We start from the raw sequence: 14,844 nt of genomic DNA on the forward strand, positions 1-14,844 counted from the left end.
GCAAAATTTTACCTGTTTAATTATTAAAAAAGATTTTGATTATCAATCAGATTGTCTTGACTGGGTGCTGCCATTTTGTTTGAAGCAAATGCAGTTTATATGAGAGGTGGGATCTGATTGGTCAATAGGAGGGACGTAGGAGGGAGGCCCTACAATCGAGCCCAGAAATTCCAGCCTTGGCAAGGGTGGAAAGTCGGCTTTTGAAGTCAGTTAACTCCCTTGCCTCGGGAAGATGCTTCTGACCTCACTTGTTTCTGAAGTGTAACTAGTGAGTAGGTTAAAACACAGATTTACTGTGAAATATTGTTGCAATTCCTACATTATACTAAGTAAATGCTGAAATGTATACAGTGCAGAATGTGACAATTAAAAGAAGATTCCTAAACATTGGCACTACTATTGGCAGACTGTGAGGTCATGGGACTGCACCTGAGTGCTTTCACTTCCTGGGTCTTGAACATATCAAAATAGTTGAACTTTAGAATGAAATGTTTTGAAGGGCAACTCATTTACTCAAGGATGGTTCATTTACATAACTGTTACTGAGCAAATACATTGGATGATTATTTTGTTATTGATTTGCCTATTGAGGAAGTGATTTAAGAGTATTGGTTTAAGGTATGTCAGGAAAATATGCAATATTGCTGAGTGCTGCATTAAACAACTAACCAACCAACCAACCAACCAGGAAAATATGCAAATTAAAGGGCATTGTCATCAATTCCAGAATTTCAACACTATCTATGTAATCATGAAATGAAACTCTGCTAATGCTAAGTTTCATAAAGTTTGTGTTTAGTTTGTCGTGGTAGAATGGAGATTTAGATGTTTCAAAATAATTTGAAACCTGGAAACTATGAAATTTAGCTCTTTTAGTTTTGTATTAACTTTACAGGTATTGAATATATTTATATATGAATCCTTAGGATTAAGAAAAGTAGGTTTATCCATGTGTTGTGCCAATTTTACAAATACATTTTCAACTTTTTTAGACGACACCTAGTGTTGACATTATGGATAGGTGATGCAGTGGATCATTAGGGCATTTGACTACTCGGCTACATTTCAAGTCAGGAATTTGTGAGTCACATCCAAGATGTGATGATGTTGTGCGAACGAGCGTTGTGACAGACTGTTGTGACTTTGGCAAAGGTTGTGAGGAACATTGTTCGCTATCCCAGGAACTTCCATTAATCTGAACATGTCAGTTGTTCCAATAGTTTTCAGAATCCCACAATTGTTTTGTAAGAGGAAGTCATATCGGCTGGCTTTAAAGCTTTTTTTTTTTTTTTTTTAGAAACTATTGGTTTACAACTTATGCTACTCAAAAGAACTGAAGGACCACCCAATTCTTTCATATTACTATTGTTAATTTGTCGTGCCATGACAGATTAACTATAGTAATATGAAAGAATTGGGTGGTCCTTTACTTTTTTTGAGTGGTATATATGTTGTGCTTATTGTCTTAGTTTCAATGTACATGATGTAAGGATCAGTTGGTTGATGATCACAAATACCTGCAAATACATGAATACCAAACCAATATCCATGGTAAATGTCATCAAGGGTTTTTCAATGTGTTCTCAGGAGTTGATACAATCAATAGTTAAATCCCTAAAATTCCTAAATTGGAGGGTTAGAATAGGTCTTCAGCAACCCATGCTTGCTGTAAAAGGCGACTATGCTTGTCGTAAGAGGTGACTAACCGGATCGGGTGGTCAGGCTCGCTGACTTGGTTGATGCATGTCATCGATCCCAATTGCGTGGATCAATGCTCATGATGTCAATCACTGGATTATCTGGTCCTGACTCGATTATTTACAGACCGCTGTCATATAGCTGGAATATTGCTGAGTGCGGCGTTAAACAACAAACCAACCAACCCAAATTGGAATTTGATATTTCCTAATTCAGGTCATACTGACGTGTAATACCCAGTACTTTGTCTGTTTACAATGGCAACATGTATTTCACTAGAAGCAAGAACAATATGAAAACAAACTACTTAATTTTACACTGTGGCATATGATACAAATTCTATGATACCTGTGAATTTACAAAGTAAGGATCCAAATTTGGACAAAAGAACTTTTTTCCCCACTTTTCTATCTCTGATACTTCTTTGGAAACCGCCCGATTATGTTTCTAGGTTAGTCGGCACCATAGCTCGTGGGTTTCACCAAAGTGGTAAAAGTTTAGACCTGCATCACTTCTGGCTGTCCTCCCTCATTGAGCTGACAGACCGAGATACAACTAGAATAATGTTCAAAGCAGCGTTAAACTCAACTCACTCACTCAGTCACTCTGTCATGATTGTTGAGTTTGTCAGTATGATGGGGACAGCACAATAAGGAGTTTCCTGTCCTGGTATGAACACCACAAACATTATTTACGTGGGATACATGTTTTAGCTTGTAACTGTTGATTAGGAAAACCATCACGCAGCACAGTTTGTTTGTACTTTCTTTGTGATGTGTCGTTTGAGACTTTCCAGAAAATTACACCACATAGTTGTGTGTCTAAAATCAGATGAGTTCTTTTGACACTTTGACATTGCTGATGGGGACTAGTATGCTTGTTTTGTAGTTTTGAAAACTCATGATGGTTACTGCTTGGAAGGTGTCTCAGGCTGGCTGATGCCATGTGATTAGTTAGTGGACCAACACAGTAACAATATGTTTGTAATTGTGAATATTGTTTACCAACATTATTTGTGAAGTTTAAACAGCTTTATGAGGGTTTGTCTCAAAATTGACAGGGTCTTTTTTACGTTGGGTGTTTCTATGTCTTATTTTAAGCATGAATTGTTACTATTTCTAGTTGTGTTGAGAACAGCATTAAGACAAAGGGCTTGCAAGTTCTGTAGTCTTCCAAGAACAGTTTGGGGCAGACTTTTAAAGACGTTACACATTTTGAGACTTACCCTGGGTGCAATATGTTAATCTACTATTGTGTAGCAAGATTAGTTTCACTTGTACACTTCACTTATTGGACTGGTAGACCAGACAATCAATGTCAGATTTGAAACCCCTCAGAATGTTTTTGTATACTGAAAGAAGACAGGGATCATGAATATATTTTGGGCTACTTTATGAAATTGTGCGCTCAGTCATCAGTACCAAAAATATCCCCGAAAATGTACATGATTCCTAACACTTTTTTTCAGTATATTTTATGTCCCATTAAAATTTGGTAACATAAAAAAGTAGATTTTTCTAAGGGCTTTTCAAATTGTTTTCAAAATCTGTCGGTGAATGTCTGTGTGATAGATCTAGTGTGCCTGATCTGATTATGGCATGTACTTTATGCATTTTAAAGCTTTAAGTTGTTTCATGCTTGTTTGCAATAAACGAACCAAAATCAAATGTTCCTCAGGAGACTTTTTATGTAGATACACACAATATGCAGTCAATTTACAATGCCAATGCAAAGCAATTACCAAATGTTTGTAGATATAGTTTACTTGTACACATACAATGCAGTGCTTGCGATGTTGTGAGAATTGACATTTGTATATATTTTTAGAGCATTTTTGATTGAAATGGTAACACACTGTGTAATGGTTGTTACCATATTATGCATCATGCAGTAAAAGCTATAGAATTAACTTGTCTTCTGTATTGTTTTTTATCCTCCGCCCCAACAAAGTTGGCGGGGGATATTGAAATGGGTTCCCTCTGTCCGTCCGTGTGTGGGTGTGTCCTGAAATCGTTTCTGGAGCACTGAGAATCCTTTAAATATTTCTCGACGGAACTCTACATGTCTATCAGACTCATGCTGAACTGGTACCTTTTGCTTTTCAGGAATTTTAGAAATTTTTATTTTTTTCGTTTCCATGGCAACAAGTTGGACTTAGGTTCTCTAAGGGTGGTGTTCATTTCCGGAGCGGAACTCAAAAACTGTTAAATTCTTTCTTACAAAACTTTGCATGTCTATCAGACTCATGCTGAACTGGTGCCTTTTGCTCTTAAGGAATTTTATAAATTTTTATTTTTTACGTTTCCATGGCAACGAGTTGGATTTAAGTTTTAATATAGGGTGGGTTCACTTATGGAGCATAACAAATAAACTGTTAAATATTGCCAACATTGCATGTCCAGGTATATACTGAACTGGTGCCACTTGATATTAAGGGGTTTTAGAAACATTGGGTCAGTTACCTGGTTTGGGACCATTGCATGTCAAAATAGGCGGGGGATATAGATGATTTGTCGACATTACGCTTGTTAAAATTTGGATCCAGACTTTTATGACAGGGCAAGGTGACCCATTACACTTAGGAACCAGAGTTGCTGTGTGGAGTTGCTTCCCTTATGTGTGGATACCTATAATTGTGACCAACCACGAAATAAGGGACCTTATGGGTGAAAAATCACATTTTGACTTTTCATTATATTTTAGAACTTCAGCATCTTGGAACAAAAATACAATTCACAAGCTTCAATTCATATTTGTTACAGAGGTACATGGCATCACACACAGCGATCTTCACTGAAGTAAGTTGATGTCAAAGGGCTTTATGATGTCAAAGCCCAATTGTATCCTCTCACCCATAAGGTCCCTTTTCTCCTGGTGGGTCACAATTACTGGTTCATTTCCTATTTTCCGACTTTTTTGCGAGGGCATGGGTGGCCGAGTCCTATGAGCCAGAGTTGCACCAACCTGGTTCCTTTGACAGGCTGCACTGAAACATCTGGGACCTGAACCAGTTTGGGCTTTCCTCCCACAGCAAACTGGTAGACTGTGACATGAAATACTGTACAAAGCAGGGTTAAACCAAACTGTGATTAGAGCAGTTTGGTAGCAGACTAAAATCACTTATTAAATAGCAATATTCCAGCTATATGACTGCGGTCTGTAAATAATCGAGACTGGACCAGACAATCCAGTGATTGATATAATGCGGATCGATCTACACAATTGGGATACGATGGCATGCATCAACCAAGTCGGCGATCTAACCACCCGATCCCGTTAGTCTCCTCTTACGACAAGCATGGGTTGGAACGTCATGGAAGAAGTAGTTCAGTAAAGAGGTGTTTTAATTTTTCGTTCAACGAGTTAGTTCAACGGCCAAAGCGGCTCTGAAGCAGACATGGACATCTTTTAGTGTATCTCTTGGGGCGGTCGGGTAGCCTAGTGGTTAAAGCGTTCGCTCGTTACCCCGAAGACCCGGGTTCGATTCCCGACATGGGTACAATGTATGAAGCCCATTTCTGGTGCCCCCCACCGTGATATTGCTCACTCACACTCACTCACTCACGCAGCATCCGAGTGGTTCCTGTGGCTGACTACTCCAGTATACTATGCTTGTGAAAACCTTCCATAATTGGGATTGGGTGATGATTCTAATGTGTATCCGGCGTCGGCGTTGTTGATTGTTGTTCATGCAATCAACCACTTTTTAAAGATCAATAACAGGCCGATGTACTATAGTTGGAATATTTGCGGCGTAAATTAACATTCATTCACTCCCGTTACGAGGAACTAAAGTGAAACATATGTAGGTGAATGTTTATTTTTTCAAAGCGTTAATCATCCTGACAGGTTTTGTCTGAATTCCTTGACACACCGCAACCATCTATAGGCCGTACTGGACCCGTGAAGATCTGGGGTGGAATAGGTTTTCAGCAACCCATGCTTGCCGTAAAAGGCGACAATGCTTGTCGTAAGATGCGACTATCGGGATCGGGTGGTCAGTCTTGCTGACTTGGTTGATGCATGTCATCGATCCCAATTGTGTAGATCGATGCTCATGTTAATCGCTGGATTGTCTGGTCCAGACTAGATTATTTACAGACCCGCGTCATATAGCTGGAATATTGCTGAGTGCCGTGTTAAACAACAAACAAACAAACACACAAACAGTCCGTACTCAATGTCAACGACCTCACACTTCGTGAAGACGTTGCCTTTGAACACGTCATTTCGTCATCGAGTGTAGTAGTAGTAGTAACAGCAGTAGCGGCATCAACAGTAGTAGTAGCAGCAGCAATTGTAGCAACAGTAACTGGCGAAGGGCGATTTTGTGCCTATTTGGCCTATATGATTATATTCCAATCACCGAAGGAATAGAATAGAGTTACTTCCCTTACACTATGCGTGCGTATTGTGATGCCAATTCAATTGTTAGGGCATGTGTCAAATCTGTGAACAGTTCCCAGACACAAATTGCAAGTTCCAACTTCAACTGCGGGTTTCGTGTAAAAATGTGACATTAACATATGTGATTTTAAATACCATTTTTGAAGTTGTAGAATCGTCAAAAATGGATTAATCTTCGTTCATCAGTGCTTAAAGATTTCTCTAAAGCGCGATAATTCGAGGTTCAGATTTGCGTTTTGAGTGAGTGAGTGAGTTGGGTTTAACGCCGCTTTGAACAGTATTCCACTCACATCACGGCGTGTCAGCTTAATGTGGGAGGAAAGCCCGATGTGATGCAGGTCTGAGACGCTTACCACTTCGGTGAAACCAACGAGAACGGGTATGGTGCTGACAACCAAGAAACATATTCGGGTCGAACCTGGATTCGAACCTACAATCATAGGTTTTCTATGATAGGCGAATTGCAGCGCCTTAGGCGGTAGCGGTAGCGAGAACTAAGATTTGATTTTAACGAGATTGACTCACTTATTGCATGGAACGATTTGTTCGATGACTCGATGACTTTGTGTCTTGTACCCCAGGGACGTGGGGGAGGTGAGGTGAAATGGGGTTTAACGTCGCGCCCAAGATTATTGCACTTATATAGCGACGTGCATCCTTCGTGTGTGTATGGCTACTTGTACTAGTCCAGACTGATGCCGATTTATAGTGTCAGCCCACTGAGATACCATGACGCATTTTAACACGAACACCCCACTCAAACAGTATACTGACTCCGAGCCGACCAGTCCTTGTTTCAGCCCCTTAATGCCGAGCGCCAGACAGGGTGACAACAAGTACCATCGTTTAACGCCTTTTGATATGACTCGGTCGGGGTTCAAACCCCGGACTTCCCACTCTCCGGACGGACGCTCTACCGCTAGACCACGGAGGCGGTCCGATGACGTGGGACGTTGCTCCTTATATCATCAACAAAACACTTTTCTTGGACAAATTGCGGAGCTAGGTCGAAGCTCTATTAATTTTTATCTTTTGATTTTTAGCCATTCAACCTTAATGCTTAATTCGCAACTGAATTTAGTGAATTTTTTCTTGTAAAGAAGATCCTCATTTGGACAACCGTGAATTGCATCGTGCGTCAGACTATATTTCATGAAAAGGTGCAACTATCTTGAACGGAAACAACATACAGCATTTTAAAAGACGAAAGAAACACGTGAACATATTCAGTTAGTGTCGGTCAGTCGGTAATAAAAAAACATTTGTGTGGCCTAAGCCGCCATACGTAAATGTATTTGTATTCATGAATTTCAATAAATTAGCACGACAAACGTTAAGGGCTACCAGGGCCACTTGCACAAAGCGATCTTAGCGCTAAGATGATCGTAACTCCCATACTTTAACACAGCTTTGTGCAAGTAGGCCCAGGTCTTTCCCATAATGTTGGTACACACGTTTCTGTTATTCAAAAGAAATTACTGTAGGCTCAATGTAACAAATAACGGGATGAGTTTTCCTTGACCTCACATAACATGATAGTTTTCTATTCTACTATGTTGTCCCTTTCTATCTTGCTTATTTTAAAAATGAGTTTATACAGAAAATCCATGATGACGGTAAACGTTTAAGTCGAATAATATCTCACATAATTGTCAAGTGTAGTTTAGACATCACACTTCTGAACTGTTCTGAAACTCTGCCAAACCGCTTTTCCGTACCGGAAACAACGCCATTTCTCTTCCATAATTTGAAGAGTGTAACCTTCAGGATGCCGTTGTACAAAGCGATCGTAGCGCTAAGGTGATTGTAACTCCCCTACCTTAACATAGACTTACGACAGTCGTAGCGCTAAGGTTGTTTTGTACATCGGCACCCGGATCACTTCTGGTGAATCTTGTAAATGAGCTTATTAAAAAATGGAAAACTCGAGAGAGTGAGTGAGAATGGTTTTACGCCGCTTTTAGCAATATTCCAGCAATATCACGGCGGGGGACACCAGAAATTGGCTTCACACATCGAAAAATCGAGAGACAAGTAGTAGCGTCGTCACGTCATTTTAGTTATAAACAAAAGACTAGAGTTCGTTTCCCGGAACTGAGTTTAATACAAACACTTGTAATATTCATATGTCCTAAATCACGTCAAAAGGGGCCAATCTTCGTAACTCGGTTAACTGGACCTCATGCACATCGATCCACGCAACTGGGATACGATGACATCCATCAACCAAGTCAGCGAGCCTGACCACCCGATCCCGTTAGTCGCCTCTTACCACAAGCACAGTCGCCTTTTACGGCAAGCATGGGTTGCTGAAGACGGACCTTCACTGGTGGCGTTCACAGGTAATTCACGAGTTGCACCTCTGCAACTAATTTGGGGCCATTGGAGCAGTCAAGTGGTTACAGCGTTCGCTTGTCACGCCAAAGGCCCGGGTTCGAATCCCTATATGGGTACAATGTATGAAGCCCTGGTGTCGCCGCCGTGATATTGCTGAAAAATCATTAAAGGCGTCACTCACTCACATTACTCATCACGTCGGTTTTAGACGACTAGGCCACCCGTGTCTCCTCAAGTAGATAAGGCCCGTGAAGATCCGGGGAAGAATAGGTCTTCAGCAACCAATGCTTGCCGTAAAAGGCGACTATGCTTGAGGTAACAGGCGACTAACGGGATCAGGTGGTCAGGCTCGCGGACTTGGTTGATGCATGTCATCGATCCCAATTGCGTGGATCGATGCTCATGATGTCAATCACTGGATTGTCTGGTCCAGACTCGATTATTTACAGACTGGCGTCATATTGCTGGGATATTGCTGAGTGCGATGTTAAACAACAAATAAACAAACAAATCAAATAGATAAGAACAGCAGGAAAAAACGAGAACCATAGATTTTCAGCAATACCATCAGCATAATCAAACCCCGCACATTCCGTGCTGCTAATCTGTAGACACGCTCTTTCACACACGCCATTGCCTAACATAATCACCACGATACAAAGAGATCACGCCAACGGCTACCTTTAGTTAATAGCACTGTGCGGAAGCAAAACCCATAGGTATATAAGCCGGTGTCCCAGTCTGACTACACCTCCACCCACAGAGTGATGAATAAGAGATGCAGAAAGAGAACCAATAATGATACAATGGACAATGAGAGTTTGTCGCGGTAACGGAGATGCAGCAAAGTCCTCATTTACAGCCAAGGTGGCGCGCCGAGGCCGTATACCAAAAATTCTAGTCTTTTTTTATCGAACACAATTAAACTGAATGATCTTCGGGGCTCGTATCAAAAGCAAAAGTGCCAGTAAATTGGACGGAGCAAAATATTCTTATATGTGATGTGAGGTGAAATGGGGTTTAACGTCGCGTCCAAGATTATTGCACTTATACCGACGTGCATGTACGTGTGTGTGTGTGGCTGCTTGTACTAGTCCGGACTGATACCGATTTATAGTGCTAGCCCACTGATACCATGGCGCAGTTTAACATGAATACCCCACTCATACACAGTATACGGACTCCGAGCCGACCAGTCCTTGTTTTAGCCCCTTAATGCCGAGCGCCAGACAGGGTAACAACAAGTACCATCTGTTAACGTTTTTTGGTATGACGCGATCGGGGCTCGAACCGCGGACCTTCCGCTCTCTGGGCGGACGCTCTACCACTAGACTACGGAGGCGGTCCTCTTATATGTCATTAGTCACTCACAGCCTAAATGCTCGGTATATTTGTCTCGCTTACGACACGATCCCCGAGGCAATTCCAATACGAATTCACTCACAATTAGGCCAGATGTATGCATTGTTTAAAGTTATCACTTTAGAACAAAATAGCATTATTTAAAAATATTTGTGGCATTACTTCGATTACCGTTATTTTTTGTAAAATTGTTTTTAGATATAAAAACTATGGAGCTCGTTTTATTCACGGAACCCAAAAACGTTTCGAGACACTTCTTTATACCCTAATGTTTGTTTGTTTGTTGTTATATGACGACGGTCTGTAAATAATCGAGTTTGGACCAGAGAATCCAGTGATTGACATCATGAGCATCGATCCATGCAATTGGGATTGATGACATGCATCAACCAAGGCAGCGAGCCTGACCACCCGATCCCATTAGTCGCCTTTTACGATAAGCATAGTCACCTTTAACGCCAAGATTGGGTTGCTGAAGACCTATTCTACCCCGGATCTTCACGGGTCTGTACCCTAATGAGATGCCATATTGTAATAGAATGCATAAAAGATTTGAACGCTGACTAAGCAGATAGAAACAAATAATACCCTGGGGAAGTGAGTGAGTGAGTGAGTTGGGTGTAACGCCTCTTTTAGCAGTATTCCAGTCATATCGCGTCGTGTCAGCTTAATGTGGGAGGAATGCCCGAAGTGATGCAGGCCTCAGACGTTTACCACTTCTGTGAAACCCACGAGCACCGTATGGTGCTGACAAACCTAGAAACATAATTGGGGCGAACCGGGATTCGAACCCGCATTCATAGGTTTCTGGCGTGCCCAAGGGACGCAACTCTGCACAGCGAATCGCGGCTCCTTAGACGACTGGGCCACCCGTGCCCCCACCTTGGGGAAGAGGAAGGGTGTGAAGAAAACGCAAATTGTTGTCAATGGTCGTAATGTCTTGATATTAAAGCTCATTTGACTATGTGTTTGTCAGTGATTCCGGGTCAGAATAGGTTCCCAGTTACCTATGCTGGTCGTAAGAGACGACCTAATGGATCAGGTGGTCAGGCTCTGTGACTTGGTAGATTGCATATCATCGGACCCCTCGGGTGAGGAACGGGTTGGACTTGACTTCAGCAACCCATGCTTGTCGTAACGTAACTCATGGGATCGGGTGGTCCAGTTCTTGGCAACATATCCCAGTTGCGTAGACCGATGATCATGATGTCAATCACTGGATTGTCTGGTCCCGACTCAATTATTTACACACCGCCGTCATATAGCTGAAATTTTGCTGAGTGCGGCGTTAAACAACAATCAAAAAAGAAAAAAAGAAACACACATTGTGGAAGTTACATTATGAGCTGCCAAGTCAACGCTCAGCTACACTTTAATATATTTTAGCAAGTTGGATGAGATGGTGTTCTTAAAGGAGAGGGGGCGGTCGGGTAGCCTAGTGGTTCAAGCGTTCGCTCGTCACGCCGAAGACCCGGGTTCGATTCCCGACATGGGTACAATGTGTGAAGCCCATTTCCGGTGTCCCCCGCTGTGATATTGCTGGAATATTGCTAAAAGCAGCGTAAAACCATACTCACTCACTCACTCACTCTTAAAGGAGAATGAAACTGTTGGATCTTCCTGATATTGACAAAGTGCGGGACATTCAGGGAGAGTGACTTTTGTTTGAGAATTTACTTAAGTTTAAAGCATTATTTCCCTTGATTGCAAATTTGAAATTCAGGGACATGCGGTCTTTTTCTGATTTAGTGGAGGTTCTGGTTTGGTCAAAAGTTTCCAAGCAATGCCAAGAACTGTCCTCTCTAGTCGATACTGTGGGCTCTTACTGTTTGTAGACCCATCCATCAGCAAAGGTTGCTGGAGTCTTTTGATAATGGTTTTGTTCTTACTTTGTGCTGTCCTGGTTCCCGAAGGAGGGGCAACACATTTTCTAAATTAATAGTATCATTTGGCCTCGTGCTTGCTTGTGGCCATGGTCGTGGCGGCGTCTTTGGGATGCCGGAAACAGACTCGAAGGGCGGATCCAGCATTTTTAAAAAGGAGGGGTCCAAAATATCACATGTTTCTGACACGCCTGAAAACACTGCCCAGCGACAAAGACTGCTTAACCACCCTTGCAACCTTCACATTTACATGGATAACACAAAATGACCAAATGTATTTGTTCATTTCCATAAAACATTTTAACAAACAAGAAAGGACAAACAAACATTAGCTCTTGAATAGACACTTACCAACGCTAAAATTAATATGTACGAACACATAGAATTTGCCATGGTGATATGACAACAATATTCAGTTGTATGTCTACAAGGGTATGATGTCCGTACAGATCGTTGAATGTAAACGATAAGTGGTCTTCAAGCACCACGAAACATCTTAAGATAAAAATGTATAACAATGAAATGGGTCTAACAACAATTACATTATACAAACAACATTAAACGTTTGAACTGGTGGGTAAGTGAGGTTGAAATCAATATCGACTTGTACGCGCTCTACTTACTTGCGACTTTTCAGATATTCGATACACAGATATCGTGACAATTGTAACATGAATTGATTATCGATTATTACACGTATACACACAATCTTGTAGATCAGTAATCATCGTTTAGACATGTCCATGTAGAATGTTGGGATAGTGTCTTGTAGATCAGTAATCACGGTTTACACATGTACATGTAGAATGTTTGAGTAGTGTCTTGTAGATCAGTAATCACCGTTTACACATGTACAAGTAGAATGTTGGAGTAGTGTCTTGTATATCACTAATCATCGTTTACTCATGTACATGTAGAATGTTGGAGTAGTGTCTTGTAGATCAGTAATCACCGTTTACACATGTACAAGTAGAATGTTGGGATAGTGTCTTGTATATCAGTAATCACCGTTTACACATATACAAGTAGAATGTTGGGATAGTGTCTTGTATATCAGTAATCATGATTTACACATGTACATGTAGAATGTTGGGATAGTGTCTTGTAGATCAGTAATCACCGTTTACACATGTACATGTTGAATGTTGGGATAGTGTCTTGTATATCAGTAATCACCGTTTACACATATACAAGTAGAATGTTGGGATAGTGTCTTGTATATCAGTAATCACCGTTTACACATATACAAGTAGAATGTTGGGATAGTGTCTTGTATATCAGTAATCATGATTTACACATGTACATGTAGAATGTTGGGATAGTGTCTTGTAGATCAGTAATCACCGTTTACACATGTACATGTAGAATGTTGGGATAGTGTCTTGTATATCAGTAATCACCGTTTACACATGTACATGTAGAATGTTGGGATAGTGTCTTGTATATCAGTAATCATGATTTACACATGTACATGTTGAATGTTGGGATAGTGTCTTGTAGATCAGTAATCACCGTTTACACATGTACATGTAGAATGTTGGGATAGTGTCTTGTAGATCAGTAATCACGGTTTACACATATACAAGTAGAATGTTGGGATAGTGTCTTGTAGATCAGTAATCATGATTTACACATGTACATGTAGGATGTTGGGATAGTGTCTTGTAGATCAGTAATCACGGTTTACACATGTCCATGTAGAATGTTGGGATAGTGTCTTGTAGATCAGTAATCACGGTTTACACATGTCCATGTAGAATGTTGGGATAGTGTCTTGTTTATCAGTAATCACCGTTTACACATGTCCATGTAGAATGTTGGGATAGTGTCTTGTAGATCAGTAATCACCGTTTACACATGTCCATGTAGAATGTTGGGATAGTGTCTTGTAGATCAGTAATCACGGTTTACACATGTCCATGTAGAATGTTGGGATAGTGTCTTGTAGATCAGTAATCACGGTTTACACATGTACATGTAGAATGTTGGGATAGTGTCTTGTTTATCAGTAATCACCGTTTACACATGTCCATGTAGAATGTTGGGATAGTGTCTTGTAGATCAGTAATCACGGTTTACACATGTCCATGTAGAATGTTGGGATAGTGTCTTGTTTATCAGTAATCACCGTTTACACATGTCCATGTAGAATGTTGGGATAGTGTCTTGTAGATCAGTAATCACCGTTTACACATGTACATGTAGAATGTTGGGATAGAGTCTTGTAGATCAGTAATCATGATTTACACATGTACATGTTGAATGTTGGGATAGTGTCTTGTATATCAGTAATCACGGTTTACACATGTACATGTAGAATGTTGGGATAGTGTCTTGTAGATCAGTAATCACCGTTTACACATGTCCATGTAGAATGTTGGGATAGTGTCTTGTATATCAGTAATCACGGTTTACACATGTACATGTAGAATGTTGGGATAGTGTCTTGTAGATCAGTAATCACCGTTTACACATGTCCATGTAGAATGTTGGGATAGTGTCTTGTAGATCAGTAATCACCGTTTACACATGTACATGTAGAATGTTGGGATAGAGTCTTGTAGATCAGTAATCATGATTTACACATGTACATGTTGAATGTTGGGATAGTGTCTTGTAGATCAGTAATCACGGTTTACAACTGTACATGTAGAATGTTGGGATAGTGTCTTGTAGATCAGTAATCACCGTTTACACATGTCCATGTAGAATGTTGGGATAGTGTCTTGTAGATCAGTAATCACGGTTTACACATGTACAAGTAGAATGTTGGAGTAGTGTCTTGTAGATCAGTAATCACCGTTTACACATGTACAAGTAGAATGTTGGAGTAGTGTCTTGTGTATCACTAATCATCGTTTACACATGTACATGTAGAATGTTGGGATAGTGTCTTGTATATCACTAATCACCGTTTACACATGTACATGTTGAATGTTGGGATAGTGTCTTGTATATCAGTAATCATGATTTACACATGTACATGTAGAATGTTGGGATAGATTCTTGTAGATCAGTAATCACCGTTTACACATGTACATGTTGAATGTTGGGATAGTGTCTTGTAGATCAGTAATCATGATTTACACATGTACATGTAGAATGTTGGGATAGTGTCTTGTAGATCAGTAATCATGATTTACACATGTACATGTAG

This window comes from Haliotis cracherodii, unplaced genomic scaffold (assembly GCF_022045235.1).
Source record: "Haliotis cracherodii isolate W230 unplaced genomic scaffold, xgHalCrac1.p SCAF_9, whole genome shotgun sequence".
Classification (NCBI taxonomy): Eukaryota; Metazoa; Mollusca; class Gastropoda; order Lepetellida; family Haliotidae; genus Haliotis; species Haliotis cracherodii.